This window comes from Miniopterus natalensis, chromosome X, assembly GCF_054644295.1.
Source record: "Miniopterus natalensis isolate mMinNat1 chromosome X, mMinNat1.hap1, whole genome shotgun sequence".
NCBI lineage: Eukaryota > Metazoa > Chordata > Mammalia > Chiroptera > Miniopteridae > Miniopterus > Miniopterus natalensis.
Window position 1 is genome coordinate 50,671,884 of NC_142103.1, and position 9,994 is coordinate 50,681,877.

At 36.3% G+C, this 9,994-nt stretch overlaps 1 protein-coding gene across 2 annotated transcripts in view; it reads right to left on the reverse strand.

Moving 5' to 3' along the window:
• ATP7A (ATPase copper transporting alpha) overlaps positions 1-3,873 on the reverse strand; it is a 139,556-nt gene extending 135,683 nt beyond the window's left edge. For both annotated transcript variants that reach the window (XM_016207263.2, XM_087829450.1), the window contains exon 1: positions 3,734-3,873. The gene's annotated coding sequence lies outside the window, so the exon portion shown is untranslated. The remainder of the gene's footprint in view (positions 1-3,733) is intronic.
• Positions 3,874-9,994: the final 6,121 nt, after the last annotated feature.

A 9,994-nucleotide genomic window follows, 5' to 3' on the forward strand; every position in this document is an offset into this window, starting at 1 on the left:
AGTTGTATACAAATAATCTAATATTAATATTAGTGTTTAAATAATGTAATTAATATATTTATCAATAATCAATACATGATGCTTTATATTATTAAATTAATAATAATATAATAATTAAATAAGAATTCTTAGAGCAAATAATTTTACCATCACCTTTTTTTCCTACCATTGTATATACAAGGATCAACAAAGGAGATTACACTTGGAACGCTTTAACAACTAAGCTCTCTCTAAGTTCTGGTAACTCAAGGATCAATTCAAGTCTCCTCATGACAGTAGAGGTCAAATACAAGTTTATCCTAAAAAGCCCTGAGAAATTTTTTTTGGATTCCACTGTAGAATTCTTTCTTTCTGTTCTTATATCTCTGTTGATAGTTTTTCAGGTCTTAACAGAAGCCCTCTTAGTGTTCTCCCCCACGTAAGTGGCAGGTAGCATGCTTCAGGTGAACACGAAGAAGGAGGGCAGAAACCATTTTCTTTACAATTCCAAGAAGCATACAGTGCTCTGAAAACTCTCAGGTGGGGGCAGGGGAGAGAAGTAATTCCAATATTATTCCTTCCCAATCTGCTTTGGTTGGGACATCAAATGCATAAGCAGGATCAGAATCAGTTAAAACAGCATAAAACAAAACACTTTAATTTTTACAAACAAAATCAACTAAGGTAAATGGCCAGGCTACAACAATTTTCCTAAGATGTAAAATAACCCATTTATTTCAATTGGTAAATTGTTAAAATGCATTTCTAATTATAGGTCTGGAAAACTGGAATTCTACACTAGAGAATTATAAAGTAAAAATAAGTTTAAAAAAATTAAATCCTTGAGCCATAGCTGTATAATTCTAAATGTGGGCAGAAAACATGGGACAAAAAGCAACTAATTGGCTCAAAATGGGGATATTTTATTGTCGTTTCCTTTAAGGAAAGAAGTACCTGTGAAAACTGATATAAACTACCAATATTCCACATATTTGAGTCCATAAGCATGCGAAAATCACTTAAATTTTCTAACAGTGCTGGAGAAATGAGGAACATATTTATGAAACCAGAAACATCCTACCCTTTCACTTTAATGAAACACATTCCAAAGGTATTGTGATATATTTCCTGCCATACTATCTCAGCAAGTAAGTTATATCACATTAAATCAACCTGAAGACAAATTTATAAGTGAAAATCGTGATTGCCGGGATGGTAAATTGAAATGAATAGGTTTGACTGTTGCCTGCCTCCCCGCTCCCTGTCCCCATCTTAATTTATGTCCTAAGAAAGGTCACTGTTTAAAAACCAAACTCTATGAAACCTTTAAATGCTCTACTGCCCTTTAACGAAGACGAGTAAAGGAAATTTTGAGACAAAACTCCCAAATATTATTCTCTTCTATGTCAGTGCCTGCATCAGCTCAGACAAAATATACTTTACCAACTGGTGAATGAAGATTATTTTCATTCACTGGGATGTCAAAAGTATTGATAAAAGTTTGCTATATATAGAAAAAGTAAAGGTTGTAATTTGTTAGTCTGGGTTATTTTTGCTCACTCTCTTGCTCTCGTTTTCAAACACATTTTACTGTTTCTACATGTACTTTTAAAAGAAAAACAGCCTTCTGCATTACAGATCAGAGATGTTAACCTACTCTCTGGAGGGATTACTGTTTAAGCTAACAGTACCTAGAGGCCACAAACTAAGGTCTTTTTTAAGACTACGATTGGAAAAGAATAGTTCCTATCAGGTTAAGAAGACGAGTACAGAAATCAGTTTGCAGGAGAAAAGGATATGCAGAAATTCCTTGGGGAAAACCTGGAACAGCTTCTGGCTTTAGACAATGTTGTTATTCATTCCCAGCAATTTAGAATATGATTCCAAATTATATTTTAGACACAACACTCAAATCAGAATTAAAGTACCTATAGCAAGCTTCACTTTTTTTTAGATTTGAGTTTACATCAGAAATATATTACATTATACTGTTTTTGTCATTACATGTATTTTTTTTCTCTATATAAGCTTTTTTTAATGGATTAAATGTTTAATGTTAACAGGAGTAGAGAATCTCACCAATACAGAAGAAAAAAACTTAAAACAACAACAAAAAATCACAGTGGATATATTACGAGGTGATGGAATTATGGGTGATTTCTATTTGTTTTTATATTTCAATTACAGTCGATATTCTATTCCACCATCTTGACTGGAAGTGTATAAGCTTCTTTATTCGCTGCAGGGTAGTTGAACATGGTTGTAAGCTTACCAGTTTTATATTATATATTTTTTCTTTTAACCAGTAAAATCTCAGAAGATGTGGCTGTGTTAGAAATAGGGATATCGACATACAGTGTGTTGCTGGATGTCCTGGGTCTTTCTAGCCCCTCAAGCTTTTGCTCACATTTTTTCTACCTGGCCTGCCCTCCGCTACAAAGCTAAATCCTATCCATTTTCCAAGGCCTAGTTCAAATGCTCCTTTCCCTGCACTCTCATAACACTTTCTTTTTCTAATATGTTACTGAGATTAAAAGGGTATATCAGTCTTTCCTACTACACTGTGAGACTCTCCAGTATAAAAAAAAAAACCTCTCATGTCATGACTGTAGACATAAGAAAGCTTGAAAGATAAAAAAATCTTAACCAATGTCACCCCAATAAATTTAATTTAAAAATGCATTAAAAAAAATCTTGCCTGGCCGGGCATGGCTCAGAGGCTGGGCGTCGACCTAGGATCCAGACGATTGGGGTTCGATTCCCGGTCAGGGCACATGCCCGGGTTGCAGGCTCGATTCCCAGTCGGGAGTGTGCAGGAGGTAGCCGATCAATGACTCTCTCGTCATTGATGTTTCTGTCTCTCTCTCTCTCTCTCTCTCTCTCCTTTCCTCTCTCTGAGATCAATAAAGATATATTTTTTAAAAAAAAATCTTGGTTCAAAATATCCTTTAAAAAGGATGAGATAAGCAGCCTAGTTATTCAATCAGTGGGACTGCTAGAACCCATCTTCATAACTAAACTACTTGAAAGCAAACTCTTTTGAGGCCAGTGACTCTGGCCTATTTCTTGTGTATGGGCCCTACCACCCCCACACCTCAATATCACCTAATTCAATGTTCTGCACACACTTTCAATACAAAGCCATATTATTGTAGATGAAGCTGTAATTAAAACAAAGATGAGATGCTGAAAAATACTGACTTGTAAAATAAGAGTTGTCAGTGATTAAGATAACGACTCCTTCTACAACAAAAAGTGACAATGATAAAGATACCACAGGATGAGACAAGGATGGTAAGTAAATTTCCTGGGAAGAGAACAGAGTGAACAAAATGCAATGGAAACAAGAGTGTTCTCTCAGTTTAGCTTATGCTCCCAGAGCGACGCAAGAAGCAAAATAATTTTTTATATTATTTCATTGATGATAATGATCAGTCTATATGACTTCCAATACCAAACACAGACCTTCTTGTACTTTGAATTAATTAGGTAATAAGATGGGCCATGGATAATCAGGGCACTACCCCAGGAGGGTAAAAGAAATTGACACAAGTCAGGACCTAATCTCCCCATCTCTATTCCCCTGTAAGAGGAGGTAAAACATGAGTGTGGTAAATACTGGAGTTGTGAAGAAGTGAGAGTTTGGACTGCCCCAGATTAAAATGACCTTCTTGCCACACTCAGTAGCACAGACTGACAGTAGAGAACACCCCTCCAGTAAAAGGGGACGACAGGGAACCGATATAGGACTTACCTGGTTTTTCTCCTCTGGTTAAACCTCGGGAGCTACGTAGCCCGTAACAGCGACAAATCCACGCGCCGAGGCTCCAATCTCACACGGCGGGAGAAGTCATAGCAGCGGCGTGTCTGTGACTGCGGCGGTGGCGGCGGCGGCGGCGGCGGCGGCGGCGGCGGCGACCACGGTGGCGACAGCAACTCCTCCCTCTGCCGCTTCTCTACCTCCACCCCCAGCAGCGCGACGGCGGTCTTCACCCTTCCTCCTCTCCCTCCCCCACTTCCGGTTGGTGCCCGGGCCGGAAGCAGGGCGCGCCAGGCGGGGAGAGGGACGCGTCACGTGAGGGGAACGCAAGGGCTACGGTCGAGCCCTCTGGTCCCCTGCTGCCCCCGGCAGACGCGCAGCCTCGGGAGGAAGTATATTTGGCGCTGTAGAGCGCCTCTTTGCCCCTTCACCGAAACCGAAACAAAACAAAAATCCACCCAAACTTCTGTCATCTGTAGTTTCCTCACCTCCAGCCAAGAAGTAATAGAGCTTCGTGTAAATCATCTTCCCAATAGTTCAGCTTTTCCGAGCATGAAATTAACGTACTTCTGTTGGACTGTGTAGCCTAACTCCAGATTTAAATGCTATAACCATGAACTTGCTCTCGTCTCTCCACTGAAAAATGATTTCCAAAAATTTTTAATTCATAAATTATGTATGTACACTTAATTCATGCTTTTAAATTCGTAATCTTTATATGTGTGAGGGATCTCACCTCACACTACCTTCGCATGACCATCCCAAGCTCTGAATCACTTCCGCATTTATTCTTTCATTTGTCCAGCATTTAAAAACCTAGAGGATTCCAAGGATGCAAAAATATTACAGTATATATATATCACCATGAGTTTTAGATAGATATGAGATGCACAAAATGTAGCAATACAATGCAATAAGTGGTACAGAAATCATTTGAGAATAATTAATTCTTTTATTCCAGTTTTCCAATCTGACTTTTTAAAAAGCAGCAAAATTGTAAGATTTTTAAAACTATGAACATTAACAGTAAGAGGATGAGGCTCCATCTCACTAATTTCAAATAAAGATATGGTCTTTCAGTATTTCATTTCATTAAAGATCTGTCACAAGATGTAGGGGGAAACTAATCACAGTATTACTTATATTTTCAACTGAAACCTTTTGAACCCAGTTCCCATAGAAAGAGTATCAAGTCTGATAATGTTGTGGAACTCAAAATAGTACATAAATACAAATATTAAACAAGTTAATTAATATTTGCAAAAAGGTTTATAATTTCCGTCCTACCTGTTGTCAGATTCTTATTAAGCCTTGACAGACAACACTTAAAGTTGCTCACAGATCGAAATTACAGGCTTGCAATTTTAGAAGGAATTGTTCCTTCCCCCTCAACACCGATCCACATAAATAGAAAATTAGCTTCAGAATTCCTTGCCTTCCTCGACAGGAAGTTGTAGTTGTCAATCAATGTGCACAGCCTTAATTATTAAGATACATATTTAGCCCCAATTTTAAAATCTTAAAAATACATCACATGAAATTAAGATGGTTTTTAAGTGGGCTTCCATTTATTAGCAAGTTAGTTTTTAACTACAGTATTAACACTGTGTTGAGCTTTAAAGAAATTTGCTTAAAGGCAGAAAACCAGGTTTATCTTCTGATAACCTTTATCAGAAGAATATTAAATCTACTAGCTCTCTAGTTTTTATATAAAGTTTATCATTATAAACTGCAAGCTCCTCTACCATGTACACCCTTAGCCACAGAGCCATTCACTCATTCTAAAACACCCAAACACTCATTCTAAAACATCTCATGTCACCTCATGTCTTGCCCTGGCCAGTGTGGCTCAGTTGGCTGGATCATCATCCTGTAAGCCCCAAGGTGGCAGATTTAATTCCCGGTTAGGTCACACACCCAAGTTGCAGGTTCCATCCCCTCTCCGGGCACACAGGAGATAACCTCTCTCTCTCTCCCTCTCTCCCTCTCTCTCTCTCAAAGCATCAACCTGAATCTTCCTTCTAATGCACAAGCTTATTACAATTTTTTATGATTTCGATATTATTCTAACTGAGCTTTCTTTTTTTTAAAAAAATACATATCTTTATTGATTTCAGAGAGAGGAAGGGAGAGGGAGAGAAACATCAATGATGAATCATTGATCAGCTGCCTCCTGCACACCCCCTGCTGGGCATCGAGCCCGAAACCTGGGCATGTGCCCTGACTGGGAATCGAATCTGGATCTCCGAGATCATAGGTTGATGCTCAACTGCTGAACCCTGCCAGTCGGGCTCTAACTGAGCTTTCAGAGAATGGAATGTGTTATGTTCTCAGTAAATAATCAGGTTTTCTGGGATTGAACAGTTTAGTAGGTGTCCCCCAAATGCTTACAAAGTGGTATTAATATCTCCAATAAAATAGTCATGAGGGTGAGAATTCAACATCTATGCCTCTATAACTACAATGGCACCTAGTTCTAAATAATAATTTGGAAGAACACAATACACCCCCTAAAGTAATTGTTTTAGGGTGAAATTAAGAATGGGATTCATGACATTCACCCTAATTTTAAAAATACTTGATAACCCTTCAAAAAATAACATTTAAAATTGGCAATGCTTCTAGGCAGTTGCTGCTAGAGCCTCCCTGCCCCCTACATCCCCAAGGATGTATTATTTCCCTTTGCCCCAATATATCTTACTACTATATTTATTTTTTTTTTAATAAATAAATAAAAATTGGCAATACTTCTAAAGTAAATCACTTACATAAATTTGTTGGACACATAAATTTTCTTGTATTTTTTTTATTCTTCAAACACAGTTAACATTCAATATTATTCTGTACCAGCTTCAGATGTACAAAAAAGTGACCAGAAAATCATGTACCTTACAGAGTGGTCCCCCACTGCGCCAAGCACCCACCTGGCCTCATACACAGTTATCACAGCACTATTGACTATATTCCCCAAGCTGTGATCTACATCTCTATGACTCTTCTTTGATGACCAATTTGTATTGCTTAATCCCTCCACCTTTTTCACCCAGCGCCCAAACTCCTCTTCCCTTTCACCAGTCTGTTCTCTGTATCTATGAGTCTGTTTCTATTTTGTTTTTGTTTATTTTACTGATTAGAATCCACATATAAGTGAAATTATATGGTATTTGTCTTTCTCTGTTTGACTTATTTTGCTTAGCATAATACTCTCTCAGTTCATCCTTGCTATCTCAAAAGGTAAGATTCCCCCTTTTTTCCCAGCCAAGTATTCCATCGTATACAGGGTGTCCCAAAAAAATGTATACACACTCTTAAAGATCATAAAGTCTTTATTAACATACAATAACTATTCAAAATTATGTTTATTCAAAGTATGTTTATTAACATACAATAGATATTCAAAATTATGTTTATTCAAAGTATGTTTATTAACATACAATAGATATTCAAAATTATGTTTATTCAAAGTATGTTTATTAACATACAATAGATATTCAAAATAATGTTTATTCAAAGTATGTTTATTAACATACAATAAATATTCAAAATTGTGTTTATTCAAAGTATGTTTATTAACATACAATAAATATTCAAAATTGTGTTTATTCAAAGTATGTTTATTAACATACAATAAATATTCAAAATTAAGTGAGTTATCAGCTGTTAAAAATGTGTATACATTTTTTGGGACACCCTGTATATGTACCACATCTTCTTTATCATCTATTGATGGACATTTGGGTTGCTTCCATATCTTTGCTAATGTAAATAATGCTGCAATGAACATGGGGTTGCATATACTCTTTCGAATTAATGTTTCAGGTTTCTTTGAATATAGTTCCAGAAGTGGAATTGCTGGGTCATAAGGCAGTTTCATTTTTAATTTTCCTATTTTCCATAGTGGATGCACCAATCTGAATACTCACCAACAGTGCACTAGAGATGATATATTATAGAATTGAACCCCTGAAACCAATATAACTTAACCAAAGTCACCCCAATAAATTCAATTAATTTTATTTTTTAAAGCAGTGCACTAGGGTTCCTTTTTCTCCACATCCTCACCAACACTTGTTGTTTGTTGACTTATTGATGATAGCCATTCTGACAGGTGAGAGGTGGTATCTCATTGATATCAGGTAGAGTGATACCTCCAACTTTGTTCTTTCTCCAGATTGCTGAGGCTATTCGGGGTCTTTTGAGGTTCTATATAAATTTTTGGATTATTTGCTCCAGATTTGTAAAATATGTCATTGGTATTTTGATAGGAATTGCATTGACTCTGTTGATTGCTTTGGGTAGTATGTATATTTTAATATTAATTCTTTCTATCCATGAGCCTGGCATATGCTTCCACTTATTTGTATCTTCTTTAATATCTTTCTTCAGTATCTTATAATTTTCTAAGTACCTCCTTGATTTTCTTTACTTCCTTGATTAAATTTATTTCTAGGTTCCTTACTTTTATGCAATTGTAAGTGACATTGTTTTCTTAGTTTCTCTTTCTGATATTTCATTATTGGTGTATAAAAATGCAACTTATTTATGAATATTAATTTTGTATCCTGGGACATACATATTTTTGACAGGAAGACAAATTTGACAACCTTCCCACTCTGTGTATTAATAAAATTTTCAAAGTAATGTTTTATGGAATAAGTCGAGTGCATTTGTGAGAGGATAAAACTTTGAGCATTCTAGTTAAGCTGCAAGGTGAAAATATTGTGATAGCATAAAATAATTTAGACTTAAACTACTGCTTCATTTCTGCTAGTGGCCTTGGTAGTTTTAGAATACTCATCAGAACAAGGTTAACTACCAAATTAAGATTTAAGTTTGTTCAGTGATGCCAACTACCACCTCCAGGTTTTATCACACAAAGCAATATATATGCTGGCAAATGGACAAATAGACATTTTAAAATGTCATACATATTTTTTTGTGCCTATCAGAATAGCTGACAATTACCACTTACCTGATAAGTGGTACAAATCACTAAAAATTACCTCCAGTTGTTAGAAATTCATAATGCCAATTCAGTAATAAAATATAAATAATCTAATGAAAGGTTGAAATTTCCTTAAAGACAGGATTATTTTTATTACTCATGTCTCAAAGTTATAACCATTTGAATATTTCAGTCCTTTTCAATATTCATTCTAAGTATGATATACAGTGTTCATTCAAATGTTATCAAATAGTGGCACTACTTTATAGTTACTAATTTTGCAACCCATTTATTTTACAATGACAAGCACATTTTTTTCCCTACTCAAACCATGAAATTACTGGCCTTGGTACGTTTAATGAGATAACAGGACATATTTCCAAGAGAGCATTGATCTAGTACAGGCATACCTCCTTTTATTGCACTTCACTTTATTGTGCTTCACAGATGTAGTGTTTTTTACAAATTGAAGGTTTGTGACAACCCCAAGTCAAGCAAGTCTATTGATACCATATTCCAACAGCATTTGTTCACTTCTTGTATCTATGTCACATTTTGATAATTCATTATCATTTGTTATGGTGATCTGTGATCAGTGATCTTTGATGCTACTATAGTAATTGTCTTGGGACCCCACAAACTGCGCCCAGATAAGACAGCACACTTAATAAATGTTGTGTATGTTCTGACTGCTCCATCGACCAGCCATACCCATGTCCCTCTCTCTCTCTTCGGGTCTCACTATCCCCTGAGATACGATATTGCAACTAACCCAATTAATAACTCTACAATAGCCTCTGAGTGTTCAAGTAAGAGGGTCACACATCTCTCACTTTAAATCAAAGCTAGAAATGATTAAACTTAGTGAGAAAGGCATGTTGAAAGCAGTGATAGGCCGAAAACTAGGCCTCTTGCACCAAAAGTTGAGTTGTAAATGCAAAGGAAAAATTCTTGAAGGAAATTAAAAGTATCACTCCAGCCCTAGCTGGTTTTGTTCAGTGGTTAGAGCATCAGTCCTCAGACTAAAGGGTCCTGAGTTTGATTCCAGCCACAGGGACATAACTCAGTTGCAGCCTTGATCTCTGGCCCCCTTGGGGCCTGTGTGGGAGGCAAACAATCGATGTGTCTCTCTCTGATGGATGTTTTTTCTCTCTCCTTTCCACTTTTTCTGAAAAGCAATGGAAAAAATATCCTTTGGTGAGGATTAATAAATAAAAAAAAATAAAAGTGCTATTCCAGTGAAAAAGAATGGTAAGAAAGCAAAACAATCTTAGTGCTGCTATGCAGAATGTTAGATCAAACCAAGCACA